General features: G+C 37.2%; 1 non-coding gene across 1 annotated transcript; it reads right to left on the bottom strand.

Annotated features, from left to right (window-relative positions):
• Window positions 1-14584: 14584 nt before the first annotated feature.
• Window positions 14585-14656, bottom strand: Trnaa-ggc. The gene has a single exon. It is a non-coding gene; the product is annotated as a tRNA-Ala (tRNA).
• Between the last annotated feature and the right edge of the window lie 1399 nt (window positions 14657-16055).

The raw sequence follows: 16055 nt of genomic DNA on the forward strand, positions 1-16055 counted from the left end.
CTTTAATCTTGTTAATAGGCGTTAATCAAAGTATTTATATTTCAGGAGTGTCAATTTATTCAGAGTTTTGATTGGAAATATGAATTTTATTGTTTTTGGCCTATTTATTAAGTACTTCTCTGATTCGAATTTTTGGATGATTCGAAGTTTTTAACCGGTCCCTTGACGTTCGAATTTTCTAAGTTCCACTGTACTGTAATTCCCGCCTCCGACCATTGACTGACTGGTCCATACGAAACTTTGGGTTGAGCGAGACAAGACTTGACAAAAAGGTCATAGAATCGATCTCCTCAAAAATCGTCTGAAACCCTAAGAAAATTTTTCAATAAACTTAATTTTCTATCAATAACAGTGTTGCCAACTGCCTCTATGCCTCCTCTTTTTGTGTCCATTTGGGGGAAAAAACATCGATCTCTCAAAACTGTAATTTTTCGTATCTAGACCACGTTATACGTCGAAAAACCAATTTTATGGCCAATCGGAGCACTTTTAATTTTTGCCAGATCGTGCAATTTCACTATTTCGTGAATTATTATCTCAACAACAAAAGGAGATTCAGGGTTGCGTCATAGGGTTGAAAGAAAAGTTGTAAGAAATGGCCGAGCAACCAGAAGAGGCCGCAGGCCTCTAGATCATGGAGGGGAAGCTCCTACCTAGGGGGCTCCTACAGTGAACGGAAGTGGGTCTCCTCATTAAAGCCAAGCGTTTAACCACCCGTGCTCGTACGTGATTTTGCCCCTGATATGAAATTGTATCAGAGGTATGACGGTAATGATGTGTACCGACCCTTAAGGATCGTTTTCGTCTTTAAACCGTTGACGCTAGAGTTTGTCTTGTGTCCTCGGTCATTTTTGTGGAATTAAGATAGCTTATCTAAGGTATTATGTGGCTAAAGTTCGGTAGTCCAGTGGCATTTGATTAAGGTGAGCAAAACCCGGCCAGCTGTACAACTAAGTCGTGCGATGAGAAATTGTATGACCATCCCTTAACATTCATCCTTCTGAATGTGAAAGGGTGGTCATTGACCACTGGCCAATGGTCATGCATGGGCAAAGCCATAGGGGTGATAAGTGGTTGCTGACCTTTTAAAATCTGATATTTATGAAGCCGCGTATCATTCCGAATCTACTTTACTGGCTCAGGAAGTCTTCATTATCTTCCCTAATGGGGGGAATTATTATTTTTATTAGAATTATTAATATTAGAATTATTAATGGATTAATCTCTGCTGAACCTATCAAAGTAGTAATGCCATGGCTTAGACCAGGATCTCTCCTCCAACTTTCTGAGTCAAATAATGGGGTTATAAAGAAGCGCATATTCCATGTATGATTCTCATCCATCTTTTACTGAAGTACTCATACCTAGTATTGGTCTATACGTAAGTGCGAAGGGAAGAGTAACTTCAAGTCGGAACTGTAAATTGGGTGGTCCGCAAAATGGCTTTTTTTGGAATCAAACCTGACTTCTCTAGAATAGTTGTGAATTGATATCAGGGACACAGATAAGATTTTTTTCTTTTCATAATAGGATAAAATTAACTCCGGCTGCTAGAGCCTTTAAGCTTAAAATTTTGCTAAAATTCAGGCTCATTTTGAAAACACATGACTTGTGGTTTAATATTTTGAAATTAGGCACATCGCATTTCTTCATCAGGTGCATCATCAGGTGCAGGGGCGGATCCAGGACTTCTTTCTGGGGGGCATAAGCAAAGCCGTTTCCCGGATTTTGTTCTGGGGGGCACAAGGATACCTCGTAATACAAAACGAACGCAATGATAATGGGACCGTATTAAAAATCTTGCTTATATTCAAGGGCCTGAGGGGGGGAACAGATTGATAAAATGTAATAGCATGATACTTATACATTTAAAGGTTACATAATGGAAATGTATATGAAAATCAAGAATTATAGTAAAATGATAAATGAAAATAATCACAATATTTTGAACATATGCTTAAAAAATTACAAACACAAGTCAATGTGTGGTGATGTGTAGACTAGGGTGGTGCGAAAAAACTCAAGTTCCAAATTTCGTGTCGTAATAGTGCGGAAAAGTTGCGATACGTTAGTGCAAGAAAAACAAAAAAAGAATTATTAAAATCGGACGTCATCTTCCGATCCCGCAAAGCACCTGAAAAAATGACAAAAATGAAAAAAATGAAAAAAACGAAAAAAAAAACAATTTTTTTCATTTTTGTCATTTTTTAGGTGCTTTGCGGGATCGGAAGATGACGTCCGATTTTAATAATTCTTTTTTTGTTTTTCTTGTACTAACGTATCGCAACTTTTCCGCACTATTACGAAACGAAATTTGGAACTTGAGTTTTTTCGCACCACCCTAGTGTAGACAGCTTTTTAGGAATAATTTTTTCAAAATCTGGGGGGAGTTATGTGTATACCACGTTAATTTGGAGCATTCCTGACAATTTCTATCTGTTCCAATAAACCTCTGAGAAATAAATGTAGAATTTCAGAGGTTAAGTCACTGGTATAATTGCAATCTATAAGGGTCTTTAGCGAAATCTATATTTGGAGGCGTGTTATTTTATTCGAGTTTTTAAAATTTCGACAGGTTACGCCAACATAAGAAATATTGCACCTATGTTAATTAATTTTGTATCTGCGGGGATGTAGAAGTTTATCACGTTTCTATTTTCCGTTAACTACAATTTTGGAAATTAATATACTTAGTGTGTGAAAAGCGGCTTTCAAAGAGCTTGGTTGGCGGTTCGAAATAATAATATTAATTAAATACTAAAATTTATGACGTGTAGATATAATGTAATATTCGAATAATTTAGAGTAATAATTTCATTTATTGAAATATCTCCCAAGAAAGGAAGAGAGTACTCATTATAATTTTTCACCTTGATTGATTTCGTGGGGGAATTCTTTTTTAAAGCCAAAAGTTTTAGTTTTAAACGAAGTTATTAGTTGACTAAATCCGGTGTTTAGCCATCTTGGGCGGGTATAGAAATTATAATATCCTGTTCAGCTGTATATTTTGTTGGGGTAAGCCCAAAATTAAATTGACAATGAATCATAACATTTAGAGCAGCATTTTTTTGGTGGGAAAAATGATGAAACGAATCACTGGGGATGATGTGGTCTGTGTATGAAAGTTTTCCGTCGATGGAAATTCATGCCTCTTTATGACTACTGAAATCGATAAATCAAGGAAATTTGATGTACCTCCGACATCATTTTCCATGGTTATGGAAATTTTAGGATAAAAGGAGATCATTTTTACTATTAATCTTTTGAATACAAAGTTTATTGCATGTATTACATTCGATTATTGGGGTAACTAAAATTTTAATTTAATCCCTATGCTTTTATGACATATATGGCATTTATCAGTTGAATCATGAGCATATGACGACAAGAAGTCGAATTGAATGACGGAAAGAACTTTCTACAGCTGGAATAATGGTGATAATGTGACTTTGGTCATTTAATTGTTTCACAGAGTTCTACATTTTTTTGATCAAATCGACCTTTGGGTCGAAGGTTGATTTTTTTACTCGAAGATATAGAAAGCAGATGTGTCTTGGAGCATGGGATAAATGGAATGTAATTTGAAAAAACGACGAGACTCCGTATGAATGAATGCTAAGTCGTTATGATTGGCTCAGTGCAAATCAAGAGGATAGGAATAGGTTGGTGACTGTACACTGTACAGTGTACACTCATATACTGCGGCACCGAGGGTAACCTCCGTCTGGAAACATTCCTATCATTCATATTTAAAGGAATATGCCCTCACGAGAGGAAATATGTCTTCATTCAGATGAAAACGTACTCTTTTGTGAAGATGTATTTTCTGGAATTACCTGAGGGTGGAAATAAATCCAATTACCCCTGATGTATTGCTTAAACGAGGTGAATTCACTTTTTATCCACACTAGGAAAAATAAACGTTGTACTATTCCACAATTCTTTTATTACCCAACCGGTAATAAAAGAGTAGGGTATTTCCTTCATCAAAGAAAACGAAAGACATTGATTGCGATTCGTTACCCGCCATTAGTGTATTCATAATATACAAATTATTCTGTTTTACAAATCCCAGATCAGACGAATGGCAGTGAACAATTTTAACCGCATTTGAAAAAGGCCAGATTGGAGCCCATACGGTGCCACTCCACGTCACGTCACAGGGACCTAGTTTCTACACGAGTGGATAGGAGTTTTACATCGTCTGAGATTACCAATGCATGCATGAGGCACAGAGCTCCGGGAAACATGTGTTAATAATCACCTATTAAAACTGCCTATGGTCGGAAAGGATCCTTCGTTTGATAAGGTATTAACCCATTAATGCCCAGACGTATCTTAAGATACGTCATACTTTAAAAATTCCTAAATACTCTTTAGTTTGTTTTTTATGCAATTTCTTTATGTAGTATGACAGAAGAAAGTCCTCAAATGGTATACAAGTGATTTAGATGATTTAACTCTATATTTGCAATTGTTATGCTTAATTTCACATGGCTGGTCATGAACTACTCGGAAATGGCTACGCTTTGGTCATGTGAAAATTTAATTTTTGCATAAAGTATTGAGTTATCTGAATCCAGTTTTTACCTGTTTTATTTTAAATGTATAAGGAATATTATCATTTTAAAGAAATTCATTTTTCTTTCAAGCTCATGACAAAACTAATCAGTAAAGTTTTGACGTATCTAAAGATACGTCTGGGCACTTGTGGTGCTAAAAATTCAAGTTTTGACTTATAGGTATGCTTCACTATATTTATTGATTAAGTAAGTAAATAATTATTATATAAACATGTGATACCTCAAAGACAATTTTATATTTCTGCCATTTCATGAAGTATAATATTGAACAATTAGGTAAATACAGCAAAAAAAGGTCTTCTCTCAGAATTGTGGTGTGTGGTATCCACATTTGAATTGTGATAAATTACCTTCATTGGAAGCATAAAATGAATCAGTATTGAATTTCTGGAGGCACAAATGCTCGCGATATCAAGTTGCCTATCCTGGCACAGTAGCGGAAACAGAATAAATTCAAGAGGGGCGCAAAAGATATCTTGAGCTACCTTTACTTGTATCGTAACGAAAGATAATCAAGTCACATTCAAAGTTTAGGAAAGTTTTATTTAAAATGATTATACCCATATATACAAGGCAATGCCATCTTATGATGTGAAGGAGTTACAATTGTAGTTCTGCAATATTAGGCAATGCGGGCGGCACCGTAAGAGGGGGGCGCGCACCCCTTAGGCCCCCCATGTGTATCAGCCACTATCCTGGCATCACTTGTATTCTGTAATGCCGACGGTGGAATGCATTGATTACTTTGTTTCTCGTTAAACTTTCAGCAGGCAATGAAATCCAGATTGCAAGCCGGAAATCAGTGTAGGAAATAAGTAACTTTAGTGAACATTGGTAAAGAAATTATGTATCACGCTATGTCACCCAAATTTTGTTTGAGATTTTGAACAAGACTTTCAAAATTGTAAGCGCTGGAGGATATTGTATGGTGGATGAATAAATCAACCCCTGCTATGGTAGATACGGCTGCAAGCGATGTATTAGAGGGAAATCAGTTAGATTTGGGTTATAATTATGGTGTATTTCTGAATCAAGTCAACCTTTATCAGCTGGTGCCAATCTTGAGAGAACAGATCTTGGTCAAGGAGGAGATGTAGTTTTAGGACTCATGGATGAGTGTAAATTACCACCAAGTACAAACATATTTGTTGGCAACTTATTCACACCAGAAAAGCTGCTTAGAAAGTTGACTGGAAGGAGCTTCTGTGGCACTGGAACACTTCGTGACAATAGAATCAATTATGTATATAACCTTCCAGAAAAAGCTGCATTTCAAAAAACAAATAAGGGACTGCTGAAGTTAAATCGAAAAGTTTCTAGCGATGAATAATACATAGTTACCATGATTACTGATAGCATGCATAATAACTTAGCTGATAGGAGAACTGAGTGGAGAGCTGCATCAAACCAATCCTAGGATTGTTGACCAGTGATGATGATGATGATGCATAATAAAATGAAAACTCCTGTTTGTTTTTCTGTTTCCGAAAAGAAAAAAAATAATATTCCAATGCCATTGGCGATCGCAGAATACAATTCATTCTCACATGGGTGGAGTGACCTGTGCGATCAATTCTTGGCAAGTTACCGGACAACAGTCAGGAATAAAAATGGTGGTTCACTTATTGTAGATGAGTCTTGATGTATCAGTTGTACAGGGATGGCTACGGTAGAGAAAACTGGGATACAGGGTCACACCGCTGTAAAATTTCGAAATGCAAATGTAAATTGTTCACGTAATAATACAATAATAATACTCAACAAAATATTATTTGATGCATAAATATTAAAATTCAAGTACAAAAACCACTGATGAAGGCATCAGTAATGAATTATATAGCAAAAACGTGCATCAACACAATTAAATGATAATGTACATTTTTTTGACCCCTTAAGTGCCCAGACGTATCTTAAGATACGTATAGGATTAAGTACTATGCAAATGTTAGAGATTTTTTAAAACATTTTTTCCTACATCAGGGGTGATGTCTAATCATAATTTAAGCAAAAAAAGTAAATTATTTTGAAAAAAATCTTCTGGGCATTAATGGGTTAATAATCCTTATTTAAGCCAAGCGCTACCTGCTAGCAGGGTACTCTGCTACCTGCTAGCAGCCGGCATTGTAGCGGTGCTCATAGCCTCGCATCAAAGTGGCCTCGCTCGACGGCAGCCAGGACCAGAATGATGTCACACGGGCTTTTCCCAGCATTCATACTTGGCCATCGCGTTTCGCGCGCTTGAAAATTTTCACTTTTCATTTAATCGCGAAAAAAAGGTATCGTCATGTTAAACTCTAAAAGCGTGAAATATGTACTCCAGGAGTAATAATATTTCGATTTAGGCAATAAAAAAATAATAGGAAACCACCCTATTGTGACAATAAATGTAACTAATAAAAGAATAACATCATTGCCGGCACTTGCAAGTGTAGCCGGCGATGAACCCTATCGGCAAGTCAGAAGTGCAATCAGTAGCCGGCGCCGTCACCGGTTGTCGATTGCAATGTTTCTTTACGTACACTTGCCCATTTTCTCGGTACCGGAGAGGGTTTTCAGTCGTGTCGTTGCTCACGTGGTTAGTAGTTCTGAAATCACTCTCTCATTTGTGGCTCTGTTTTATTCCCGAAAAAGGGCAATTTTCAATATGATAGAGCAACCCTAATCAAACAAGTGGACAGAAGGCTTTGTTCGTGGGGCAAGGCTGCAGATTTCTTTAAAGACAAGGTGGAAAAACAAAAAGCATGGAGAGAGGTCTTCCGATTTTTAGGCGATGATTTTTTTAAATAGTTAAAGAAGAACAGTGCAAAAGAGGAAAGTCATTACTTTATTATATAGATGATATTCATGCATTAGATATTATAATTTATTAATTTGCCATGACAAAGCCCCCTCGGGGCTAACTAAGTAGCATGATAATAACGATCCCTAATGTTTATTGCTTTACTCGTCGGTCAACAACATTTAAATCGGTTTACTTCATGCAATATTTGGGTCATATATATTTAAACAGATCTGCACTCATCAAATTTTCTGATAGCGAAAGCGCTTTTCGTCTCCCAGAATTACACGAGGTAAATCTTCATTACTAGTGGCATGTAAGGGACAGGGGGGTGGAATATTTAATTTTTTGCTGACCATCAACTTTAAAAAAAAAAAAAAAAAAAAAAAAAAAAAAAGTGGTTGATTGAAAAACGAATGAATCGCAGTCTTTCCCATAGGCCCCTACATAATTATGTATGTGTAAAAATGGAGTCTGAATCAGCAGCTGAAGAGTAGCCCTTGTAGTTAAGGTTCATTCAGCCTCTATAAGGAAACCTCATTACTCCTACATGCTTCCCATCGACTGCATCCACGCAGTTAGGGAAGTAAGCGGCCCATTTAAATCCATTAGCTATTTCTCTTCTGTTGGTTGAGGAAAAAAGTATAGATTGTGTTTTATAGATATGTAGAACGTAATAGATTAAAATTGAAATATAATAAAATATTGCCACACATTCCTTAAAACTGAGTTTCCAAATTCCCGCCAAAAGTTTCAGTATTGACCGTTGGCGCTGAAAAAAGATAATTGCAGGGACAATTGATGCGCGGATGCGCACTCAGAATTTTCCCGCGGCGGGGTGGCAACATGGCAACATCAACATGGGCATCATGTGGCAGCCGTGGCAACGGCAGAGCGTTAGGAAAGGAGCAAAGTGGTCATTAGAGAAATGTATGAAAATATTTTTTTCTTCAGAGCTACTGGATAGAAATTTGTTACTGCTGTGTTCGACGTACTTGTGGTAATAATTTAGCCAACCTCGACCTGGCGTTATGGTGCTTATTGCGCCATAGATCTTGAGGCTTCGGATATTGCGGCATGGAGCCGAAGGTATGTTCTCAGTACAGTGGAATATTTATGTAGAAATCCTATTAGTTACTAGTAATTCGGATTAAGGCCTAACGATTGCTCCGAGGAGTGACCGAGAGGTTACCGGGCAATATTTTTGTAGGGGGTAATTGAGAACGTGATTCTCATCTATTGATCATTCCTTCTTGGTGTAAACCTTTCGTGTAATACATTGTGTGTGTGCTCTATCTTTACTTAGTATTTAAATTAACGTACGTTTGGAGCTTTTATTTGAGCCGTAAATGTATCTCAACCTTCACAAATCTGTAATTTGATGATAAAAAGTGGGCTTTCGTTTGAAGTTGTTTCTTGTCGGTATTTGTTCGAGACATTTCAAGCCGTGAATTCACTCGCGTGTGGTACCGAAAAGTGTAGCTACATTTCAACCTCAACCTTAATGATGATTCGACTATGTTACCATGATCAATCACCTAGTAGGTATCAACTAATGAAAGTATCTTGTGTGATGTGAGGCACGATATGGTGGAAGATCTTAATATTAGTAAAATTAGAGTTTCCAAACTCAGTTGAAATATTACAGTGTCTAATTTTACGAACAATTAAAAGGCACGCCTTACATCTCGCCATCTTTATTGTGCATCGCACTTACACTCTCATTCTCAACTTCCGACCATGCCATCTTGGCTGCCAGCCTACAGGACTGTACACAGCCTAGGAAACTACACCCCTTTTATCCTTTCGGAGACATTATTACCCGTACATGAGCATAAGGCCTTTAACAAAAACAAACACAAATCCATGTATGTACATATTGCACCAATGCACTTATAAACCAAAATAAATTTCTTCAATCCCGATAGATCAAAAATCTTTTACAAGCATGGTACCTATATGTTAAATAATGAATGCATGCTAAATATTGAATACATGTTCAGTGATCTACACTATATAATCCTGTAAATAACTGGTTTTATTAGATTCTCTCATTGACCTCCTCAACTCTCCTTGAGGGACTCTCCCTTCATTGTTTTCTGCCTTCACTGGGCCAGGTTGTAAATCCTTTCCTCCACCTACTATATCCTCCCTTGGTGTTAGCTCATTGTAGTTACTCTTCCTTGTTCCCATTCCCTTGATCCCTCTGAAGATATGGTTTAACATGAGAAGTAATCCTTCTATAAGCTTTCCTTTGATTATCTGAAATCAACACCGAATTTCCCTGACGTTCTGTTATGGTCTGAGGATCTTGTCTAAAGGGAGTGGATAGTTTGTTTTCCCTAGCTTGTTTCATCAACACCACATTCCCTGGTTCCACAAGACTAGGCTTTGCATGACGGTTTAATCAGCATACAATTTACCTTTATCCTTCAAAATTAACTCCCTGTCTCTTAATTTATTCATCTAATATCAGGTTCCCCTGCGTACATAACTGTAAATCTGGACTTTTTGTCCTAATTTTGCTTCCAAAAAACAACTCTGCTGGTTGGCAACCTGATACCGAGTGGGAGTGGTTCGATACGAGGATAGGTATGTCAGAAGTTCATCTTTTTAACTTTTCTTTGACGTACCCACAATCCTTAACACCTTCACGCCGGCGTGACCTACTGGTGGGTCACATTAGTTTTCGCCATCGGGCGGCGTGACCCACAGATGGGTCACACTCTCCATAGATCTGTAGAATATATTTCAGTGCAGCCATCACATTGTATTATAACCTGAATTGTCCCCCGCCAGATAGATCCTTTAAAGAGTTGTTTACATTTCTTAATTTATGAATTTTCGCAGTAATTAACTCAACACCATGAATTGTAATATTTAATTTAGCTCTGCGTACCTGTGTACTTACTCCACACATCAGCTCAGCACTTATTCGTCTTTCTTCTGGTAAGTAATTATAAAAAAAGAGGAAAATTATAAGAGTTAAATTTTATTTATGTTACATTTTTAACAGAATAAGAAGAATTTTAAAAAATATTACAGTATTTTGAATTTTATTAAAGCATTGTAAGCACAATGCTGGTTGATTCTCACAGTCTGGGCAATAGGTTACAACCTTTTTGGTATTTTTCGTTGATGCTTCTCTTCCATCTTTTTTGCTAACTGTGTTATAGCACTCTTTGCATCTTATTCGCATTACCCTGGTCGCACCTTTGTACTTCTTAAGATAGCGTTCCTATTTCTTAGACGACTGTGGTGTTACAGCAATCATTGGTTGAACAAGTAATGCGGATATAATGTTTTTGTGAAATTTTAAAATACTCCGCTTTTTCTGGCTATCTAATTTCTTGTGAATGCATCATGCATTTACCAACTTGGTGTCACATATAAGCTCAGTTATTATCTTTTTAAACTACTTTATCGCCTTCCTCAAAGATGTATGGTATGAAGACATTTGGTTAGATAAATCGACACCTTTTGCAGTATTGTAACTAATGACGGTATCTGGTTTTCTAAGCGACTCACTGATGTCGACTGAAGTACATTTATGAGTTTTTCAATTGGTCAATATGAGTACAGGCCTTTTGTCTGTCCAGGTCACAAATTTGATTTCATCTGAATTTTGTAGACTTACTATCTCACCCTTTTTTGTTTGATTTTTGCGGTCTTAGGTAAATGTTTGCTATTGGAACGTACTGTACCACACAGGTATTTATTTTTCTCTACTAGCCCTTTAGCTTGAAGGACACTTCTATAGAAACTGTCCGTGTATAATATGCGTCCTTATGCAGGAGTCCATTCATAAGCTTCATTACAATGTCGTGTGCATGTCCCTTTTCAGATGAATATTCTCTTTTAGCAGAGTATACAATCGCATTATAAGTGTAGCCTTTTAAAGTTTGATGCCGTATTTATGTTATTTACCTGGTATATATTGGCGAAATACCAGACACCCATACCAAGGGACCATGCTTTCATAAATCACTACATCTTTACCAGGTTTCACATGTTTTTGGAAATCCATATTTATTTTATAGAGAATAGAGCTAATCTTATGTAAATGATCTTCACATCTTGCTTGATTATTATTGCAAAAGTGCCAATGCCTTTGTAATGGCTAGGAAGCAATACCTAGGCATAATACTTCCTCTTAGTCTGCTCATGTACATTAGATCATTCGACTAATACAGACGAATTTCCGGGATGTGAACAGCACCCATGATTAGTCAACCACATATGACTTAATTCATTTCTGCAAGGGTAACCAGTACCTAAATTTGCTTATGTTTTCGGTAAGTGCCTTATTTTACTTATTTTTGGTATGCAAGTTTGTAAATTCTTCGGGATATTTGTTAGTTTCTCTCACAATATACTCCAGCGTATCATGCATAAGGAAACAACTTATACAGATCAAGAGGAAGATCTTGGTAGTCTAAAACTAGTGGAAGTATTAGTTGTTACTGGGCCCCACTCTGTCAGGCACTTTTTGAGTTTTATCACTATGCGACCCTGTTGTCTCTGAACTGAAATTACTCGATTCTGATTCAGAAGAATGGAGTATTCTTTTGCGGGGCCCCTGCCTACGCGAACAACGTGGTTGGTTCAGATCGTCTTCAGAGTCGCCATCAATAAGCTTACTAATGCAAGGCGGATCCAACCTCCTCTTTATAATCACAGTCAGAAGTGAAACAAAATAGACGATTTAGACCTAAAATTATAATCTCCTCTCAGGTTTTTCCCTCTTCATGTGTTATTTTTACGGCCTATCTCGTAAACCTGTTCGATATAAAGGTGGTATATTTCCGAAAACTCAACTTTTTCCCCAAAAAAACATTTCAGCTCAGTTATACAATGTCGTGAATTGTGTTGCTTGTACTATCTTACCTTCTGGGTTGAAGTATCCTACAACTGAGATGTCCTTCCAGTCATTCTAATCAGTTCCTATCAGGTCCTACATTCTTCTTGCGTTCTTATAATTAATAGTCCTGACAAACCTGTTCAGCATAAAATAATGGTGGTATATTTCAGTGAACTAATATTTCAGTTTAGTTATACAATGCCGCGAATTCCATTACAAGTACATACTATCTTACCTTTTGGGTTGAATTATCTTTTAACTAAGATGAGATATAACCTGATGCTGAATCTGCAAAAAGACTCCCTGTGAGGAATATGTTGACTGATCTGATGCAAAGAGAACCAGCGGAGAGGAATGAACAGGACCAAAAATATTTGATGCTGGACTTTGAAGCGTTGTAATTTCTTTATTATCAGAATGCAATAAAAAGTCTCTAAGTAATGATTCGCCGTTTTATCTTCACATCAATGTAACAGTACCTCAGGACGATCAATTTATATTCCTTCCGATTTGAGGAATGTACTGAAATAGCATTGGATGATGTAGTCTTGTGGATCTGTACACAGTATTCATCTGAAAGCTATGAAGTTTAAAAATTATCATTGTTATACAGTCTAAGAGGATATTGGAGTTTTAGAGCCGCTTGAGCCCACTCAAAATACCTTTGACTGAGAAAAAATGTCAATGCTCGATGTGCTTGGGGAGGTCATGCCGCTTGGCTCTGAAGTTTTGATAGAAGTGATTTGTGTCTTCACTGTGGATATGTGATCAATAACATTTAAAACTGTATGTAAACAGTAAATTAGAAGATAATACTGTAAAATATAATGGAAAATGCAAAACTTTTCCTTACTAATCTGCCACTAGATACACCCCAACTGGTCGCAGTGCCGCCTACAGGGCCTGCATAGAATATCTTATGCCGGGTTGCACGTGTTAATCTTTTCATAATATTCCTGTTTTGGCATTCTAGCACTCCATTTGCCCGGAGCCAATATGGTGTAGAAAAATGATGGGTAATATTTATATCTTTCAGAAACTTATGAAATCTTGCATCTTTATATGATGGTCCATTATCTGATGAAACATATTTTGCCAAACCATACTGTGTGGATAAAACCTTTAACTTAGACACTAGTTTTTCAGCCGTGACGGACTTCATTATTTCCACCTTCAAATAAAGATTGTTCTAATCAAACATGACCAACAAATTGTCTCCTGATGGTAAGGGGCCAAGAAAATCCAAACTAATATGTATCTTCCCATGGTTGACATGGCAATTCAGATCGTACCATTGGTTCTGGTGGGTCACTCCTAGCCACTAACTGACATTCATGGAATGATCTACACCACTTTTCGACATCTTTTTGCATACTTTTCTGCCAAACCTGGTTCTTAAAATTTGCTTCATACTGACAGCCCCAGATGAACTTTGTGAGCTAATACTATTGCATGCTCCTGGAGAGCTTTTGGCAATACTTTTCTGGTACCTCTAATCAGCAATTGATTAATTTCATATAATTCATGTTTGATAAACTCATGAAATCTTAACCCTTGTGGCCAAGTGCCACTTAGAAGACAATTTTTTATCAGTTTTAGTTCACTGTCCTGCTCAGAAGCCTTTTGAATTTGTTGTAGTTGTTGGTCATAGCGTTTGGGATTGATGCCATTACCAAGCACATCGCTACCTTTTCGTCAGTATCCACTCAAGACTTGACTCATTCCGTGTATGTAATAACCTTGACAAGCAGTGTCCTATATTACTTTTTCCCGGCCTATATTTCACTTTGTAATTTTAAGCCTTTAAATGCAAATCCAAAGTTTCTATTCTGACATTCGGCCCTGACTTAGGCCCATAGATAACTTCCAATGGTTGATGATCCGTTATTCGATCAAACTCCCTACCATACAGATGGAAGTGAAGCTTTTCACATGCACACACAATCGCAATTGAGCTTCTTTCTCTGTTTGAGAGTACCTTTTCTCCACCTCTGTTATGGCCTCACTTGTATATTTTAACACTCTTCCCTTCTGGTGTCAATTGCACCATTACTGCCCCCTAACCCACTGGGCTAGCATCAACAATTACCTGTAGAGGTGCTCTCATATCATAAAAGTATAACACAAGATTACTATTGATAAATTCTTTTAATTTTCCAAAAGCTGCAGCTTGTTCTCTCCCTCCCCCCTTGAAAAAAAAACTTTTCTAGTGAGATACCGGAGAGGTTCTGTCACTGAAGAATAATTATTGATAAATTTTGACACAAAATTTGTTAGTCCTAAAAAAACTTCTTACCTGCGATACATTATCAGGGCAAAGTTAAATACACCAAAGGATGAAGTTCGCCATGAAAAAATATTTGACTTAGCCGGGATTCGAACCCGGATCTCCCGATTGCCGGTCAGGCGTGCTACCAGTTGCACCACCAAGCCATCTTCGCTCTAAATTCCTTGATAGCGTGAATGTTACTCTCTGTGGGTCCAAACCCCTCCGCAGATATTTTATGTCCCAAAAATTATATTTCCTTAGCATTGAACTTGCATTTTCTTTTATTCAATGTCAATCCCTTCTCCTGAAAAGTTTGTAAAACCCTTTCTAGTGTGTAATCATGTTCAGCCTGAGATTTCCCAAGTACTACCATATTTTAAAAAAAATTACATAACCCGTCACATTTTTGCAACACTTGTGACATAGTTTTGTGGTACGATTCTGGAGCACAATTCAGGCCAAACATCAATCTTTTATATCTAAACAGACCAATGATGGTACAAAATGTAGTGATTACCAGAGTGCTTTCATCCATAATAATTTGGTGGTACCCCCAAGTGAGGTCTAACTTTGAAAAGACTACTCTTTCTCTTAACTCATGTCAGTAAGAAGTCCCTCAGTTGTGAGCTTTGGCTGCTATTCTCTGGTAATTGCCTCATTCACCCAGTGCATATCTACCACCAGGTGCCATTCATTCGATTCTTTCGGCACAATTTGGATTGAAAATACCCAAGGTGTATCTTCCTCTTCTATAATGTCCTTGTCTAACCAATCTTGTATTAATTTCCTTTCAACCTCTCTCGGGTGATGCGGCATTCTCCTCATAGGCTACCCTGCTTGGGTAATTTTAGCATTTATTGGAATCTTATTGCTATAATCTTTCAATTTCCCAGTGGCGGTTAAGACGCTTTCGTACCTTTTTTCCAAAAACGACCTCACTGGCCTGACTTGAGCGTCTATCCCCACCTTCATAAGTCCTAGATCAATAGAAGTATTTTTACTCTAGATTAAAATTGCTTTACCATCCATTACCAGGAATTCAACCTTAGGCACTATTCCATCAAGCACTGATACATCTGCCATAATAGTACCCAACACAGTCACAGGTTTATCAGAACCATAAACATACAGTTTTTGATTATTGAAGTGTGAGATACACTTAACTTTCTCAGATTTGTCTTTACCATTTCTATTTGTCAATCATATTAATAGTAGCCCCTGAATCAATTAGGACGACAGTTGGCACTGACCCAATATTAACTTTTAATAAATCATGATTAATTTTAAAAATACCTTTAGCCCTAAACGTATAACCATCCTTTAGTCACTACCAGAGCTTTCAGAATCACTTTTGCTGTCACAACTTATATTACTCACTTTTCTCTTTGACAAGGAACTCTCTGCCCTAGACTGAACTGTACTTGCTTTTGTTTCGCAACACATTGAAAAACATCCCATAAGACCACATTTACTACAGCTCTTTTCCTTTGCAGGACACTCCTTATCATTTGCATAATGTCCCAACAAACCACAATGATAACACTTGCCTTTCTTTGGCGTTTT

This window comes from Ischnura elegans, chromosome 4 (assembly GCF_921293095.1).
Source record: "Ischnura elegans chromosome 4, ioIscEleg1.1, whole genome shotgun sequence".
NCBI lineage: Eukaryota > Metazoa > Arthropoda > Insecta > Odonata > Coenagrionidae > Ischnura > Ischnura elegans.